The following is a 5,823-nucleotide window of genomic DNA, read 5'->3' as shown; positions in this document are numbered from 1 at the left end:
CAAAATTTCGACCACGTGAATGTGGAAACATCGCATAAAATATTCTATGCTCTATTATGTTATGCTCAATCGTGCTTTACCATACTCAACTAACGAAATAATTTACGAAAAATACAAACTATATATCATACAAACAAATTTAATATGTATTTATATAATATAATAACAAATAACAATAGACATTTTAAGGAATGTGTAATTATAATTTCTAATAAAATGAATAACATATACCCAGTGAACACAGTCCGTATAATCTACGTTTATATAAAGAGCATTTTTGGTTTACACTTATACGTAGTTAATACTCGTGTGATAAATGTATAATATACGAAAAGATAAGTTTATTTTAGGTTTAAGGTACGTGGACGTATATTCGTATATTTCTCGTGTTATAAATACGCATATTCTACATTGATCTAAAGTTTATAATTGGTTTGTCGAGGTTACGTCGAAGTTGGTGTAAAGAGTTTCGTATATTTTTGATATAAGGTACGTGGACGTATACCCGTATATTTCTCGTGCTACAAATACGTATATTCTACATTGATCTTACGTTTATAATTGGTTTGTCGAAGTTACGCCGATGTTGGTGTAAAGAGTTTCGTATATTTTTGATATAAGGTACGTGGACGTATACCCGTATATTTCTTGTGCTACAAAATACAAATACGTATATTCTACATTGATCTTACGCATAGGCGTAGCGTGATGATTTTTTTTTGGGGGGGGGACTATAGCCTTTTTTTTTGTGGTATCAACGATACATATGGACGTATAAAACAGTAAACTATTACACAGGAATTTCTGGGGGGGGGGCTATAGCCCCCTTAGCCCCCCCATTCTACGCCTATGATCTTACGTTTATAATTGGTTTGTTGAAGTTACGCCGATGTTGATTAAAGAGTTGCGTACATTTTACGTTTACAGTTCATAGACGAGTTGCCGTACCTATATATTCATATCAATATTTATATTTAAACGTACCACATTGACTTTTTTCAATGCTGATCGTACATTCATTATTGTATGAACATAATATTATAAAATGTGGTCATATATTATATTTGATATAAATAATATTAATATATTAACTACTATAGTAGTATTAGACATGGTATATTTAAATATTTTAATAATATAGTCATGGCCACAGATAAATATATTAATATATTAATATTAATAATTAATATTTATATTAATCCGCGGTCATTGTATTATTTTTAATAATATTGATTTAATTAAAAATTATTATTATAATTAATAGTAATGAATAAATAATTGTCGTTTCAATATGAAAATAGTAAAATGATTAACTAAAAATAGATCAAATATAAACAAAACCCAAACGGTCGGCTGCATGACGGCAGCGCGGCGGTGGTTTACGAACGAAGTCGCGATAATGCGATACCACAGAATATTATTAACGATACTCCTCGGCGTGCTTATTGGTGATTGGCGATTAGCATTATAGTCTATAGAAACATCTATGTGGTTTTATACTTTTATATACTTTTGTAAAAACCGCCTGTCATCTACAATATAGTTACAATTGTAGTTGTAGTACAACAGTCTTCTAAGTTCTAAACAGTCTACTGCCTTTGCTGTAGTACCGTCTAAAGTGTTCATTAAAATATTACAACAATTTTATTTAAGTGTTTTCCGGTTTACCAAATAATTTGACTTACAAAGTCAAAGGACGCACACGTCCCTTTATCGTGTAATACCTAATTCGACGTGTATTACCTATAGGTATATCTGTCCTCACTGGCTTACCTTTAACTTATGTAAGTATTTTTATTTCATTACGGTTATTACTAAAGTAAGGATTTTCATGCATTACTTTATATTACTAAATACTATAGTATTTTTTATGATTAGGTATAATAGCATTGATTATTTTAAGTTTTTACTTTTTAGTGCATATTTTTAAAGTTTATATGGAAAATCAAACACTTCAGTAAATATATTTACCTATAATAGGTATGTTTCGTGAATCTTGGTCAACATTTTTTTAACTAAGCTGTGAATTCTGCATAAAGACGATAGAGACTGATTGTTATATCTTATTTTCAGTTGGTATATTATTAATATACATAAATACATAATCCGTCTAATTTACTAAAATTTTAGTTCACGATTAATTATTATGTACAATATATATACCTACTGCGTATTTTTAATTGTTTGATTCTTAAGTCCATATTTTTTAATACATATTTGATGATTTTTTAGTGCATCAAAGTCCTTGCTTTATTCTTTAATTAATTTACTTACTAATGGATATATTAGAGTTGTACATTATAATGTATACTATATATAGTATTATTATACATAATTAATTTACTCATGATATAGTAATACATGTAGGTAGTTGTTGTATAACACATATCTTAATATATAAATTTATACAATATAATATATAGGTATAGTTGTAGTTTTTTATATAGTTCAGTAGGCATTTACACTAAGCTATTTCATTTTTTTTTCAGATAATATGCCTAAGTTCCCTTATAAACCCAATTGTATTTTATCTAAAAGTTCTCAGAGACGCAGGGCTAACAAATCAAAATTTGTCAATAAGACTAATATTTTCAATACTATTTCTTCTAATGATTCTACTTTGATCTTTGTCTCTACTTCAGATGACATTGTTTCTACATCTAATAATCAATCTGTTGTGTTGAATAATTTTTCGTTTGAAACCATGTTAGTTAATAATCAATCTAATTGTGGGTCACAAAATATGGAAAATGTACCTTGTCTCAATTCTAATATTGCTACTAACTCTTATAAGAGCACATCAAATGATAATAATTCCCATTTGTTTCAATTTGAATTAGCATCATTTATAATATCTGCAAGGCTAGCTAGAAGTAATGCAACAAAGCTACTTAAACTATTAAAATCAGTTGATAGTATAGAATATTTGAGATCGCTTCCAATGGATTCGAGAACACTATTATCTACTCCTCGGTCAGGTGATATTACCATATCAACTATCGAAGGAGGTGAATATATTCATTTTGGTATTATGACAGGATTAATTAACTTATGTAATTTGAATCCATATGTTAGACAACTTAACATTTTAGAATTATGGTTTAATATTGACGGATTACCTATTTTCAAAAAAGGAAAATCCCTCTGGCCAATACTATGTGGTGTCTGTGTTAAGAATGCTGTTAAACCGTTTATAGTTGGTGCTTATTATGGAGCAAAAAAGCCCCAAAACGTTGATGAATATCTTTCTCCTTTTATATGTGAACTGTTAAATATAATTAATTTTGGTGTACAAGTAAGCAATAGTACTTTGTTAAATGTACAAATAAAAGGTTTAATAGCAGATGCACCAGCTCGTGCATTTTTGAAACAAATTAAATCATTTTCTGGTTATTTTGGATGTGAGAAGTGTATTGAAGAAGGGGAATATTTATCTGGTAGTGTATGCTTTCCAAAAGGTACAGCTCAATTGCGTACTGATGAGTCGTTTGTACTACAATCAAATGAAGAACACCATCTTGGAATGTCACCTTTATTAAAAATTACTGGCCTTGGGCTGGTTTCATGCATTCCACTAGATTATATGCACTTATGCCTTCTGGGGATCATGAAAAAAATTATTCGTTGTATGGTCAGAGGTACTAATGTCCCAAATTCCTATGGTTCCGTTCAATTGTCTAAAGACCAAATAGTTCTTATAAATCAACGTATGATAGTAATTTCAAAATGGATAAGTTCTGATTTTGCTAGGGTTCCACATGATTTATATGAGTTCAACACTTTTAAAAGTACAGAGTTACGTCAAATTATGCTTTATACAGGTCCTTATCTATTTAAAAATATTATTTGTTTACCGGCTTACAAACATTTTATGATTTTCAATATTTTTATGCGAATATTAACATGTAGTAAAACAGTTTATAGTCAAAATAACTATGCTGAAACCTTAGCAAAACATTTTTTAAAAACTTTTTCTTTGGTTTATGGTTGTGGAAATGTTTCTTATAATGTTCACTCAATCATACATTTGGCCAATGATGCTAAAAAGTATGGCAAACTTGACAATTTTTCGGCTTTCCCTTATGAAAACTACTTACAACACATAAAAAAAATTATTCAACCTGGCCATAATCCTTTGGTTCAATTATATAACCGGATAAAAGAAGAACGTGAATGTCATATTTCCAATTTAGAACAGCCAATGTATCCATCTGTTGATGGTCAACATTTTCTAGGGCCTCTACCTAGCAATATGTTATCTGAATTTGTATCTCAGTATTCAATGGTCATCTTAGAAAACTTTACAATCAGAGTTCAAAACTCCAAACGTAGAAGTAGTAAAAAAGATGACTGTGTTATCATGTCTTCAAATATAGTATGCCTTGTTAAAAATATATTAAATAGAAATGGTGAAATATACATGGTATGCTTAAAGTTTAAAAACACAATTCCTTTATATGACTCTCCTTGCCCTTCTACATCTATTGGCATGTATCAATGTAGCAAATTATCAACCACAGTTCAACTTTTCAATATTGAAGACATCCAATATAAAGCTTGCTATTTTCCTCTTACAGAAGCACCAGAAACTTTTTATGTTTGTGCTTTACTCCACACAGCTGAATGAGTGAGTTTATCAGATGTGTGTTAGAAAGTTTAATTTAGTAATTCCTTGATATTTTCAACATTAATAATATTTTAAATAATATAATTAATTTTTTTAAATATTTTCTAATTTGTTATTAATTATATTTGTATAGCATGTCAAAATCTAACCAATTATATATCATTGTTGTCTCGGACAATGGTCAAATATCAGCAATTCCTAAGCAATTCCTAATATGTAATGATGATTTGCCAGTCATTGGGCAAACATATCAATGGTACTGCCCACCATCTTTTTCATTTAAAAACATACAACAGTATGAAAAGGCTCAAAATCACTGGGATAAAGAAATGGGCAAAGTTTTAAACATGACAGGTAAATTAATCATTGTACTATATCAGAGGTGGCAAATTATTTTGATGCTATGTGCCAAAAATTACCTTTTTATTCTTTTTTTTTCGATCGTGCTATTAAATTATGAAAAGAGGTACATGGAAACTGAAGTGCATATTAATGATTATGACTTATGAGCATAAGCCTATTTATCGGTCATTAACGATTATTCAATTTTATCTGTAGATATTAGTTTATACATTATGTTGTAATTCAATATTAAAAATTAAAATAATATATATATATATATATATAAATATTTTGATTTTTCATGTACCATGGATTTGCCATCCCTGTTCTATATCCTCTTGTAAATAACATTTAATAATTAGGTAATTATATATAATTTATTATTGTATTTAATTTTTCTTGATTTAGATTCATACATTACAGCTAATTTTTTAGTCATGTCAGAAAGTTTAAAAGTTAAAAAATTTGTAATTATTGAATTTGTGGATGAAGCTGAAGTCACAGAAGTTGTACCTTGTAGCTGGATTGTCGTTGATCTCCAATCAAAGTGTTTTGTATGTCGATGGCCTGGTAGCATAAATGCTTCAAAATATATAGCTTCCCAAAAACGGCCTGCAGATTCTTGGGAAGAACACAAATGCGTTCCTAGGAAATTTTATGGTTTGCTATTGATATTTATACCAAAGTTGCACAAAATAAATAATATGTAAATTAATTTGCATAATTTAATTTTAGAGACATATTCTGAAGCAAAAAAAAAGTATCCCTTTTTTGTTACACAAGTACAACTTCTGAGATTGATACTACTGAAAACAAAAAAAGGAAGCGGATTAAAAAGAAACATTTTGAATCTT

This window comes from Acyrthosiphon pisum, unplaced genomic scaffold (genome assembly GCF_005508785.2).
Source record: "Acyrthosiphon pisum isolate AL4f unplaced genomic scaffold, pea_aphid_22Mar2018_4r6ur Scaffold_21466;HRSCAF=24055, whole genome shotgun sequence".
Classification (NCBI taxonomy): Eukaryota; Metazoa; Arthropoda; class Insecta; order Hemiptera; family Aphididae; genus Acyrthosiphon; species Acyrthosiphon pisum.
Note: the sequence above shows the minus strand (reverse complement) of the source record.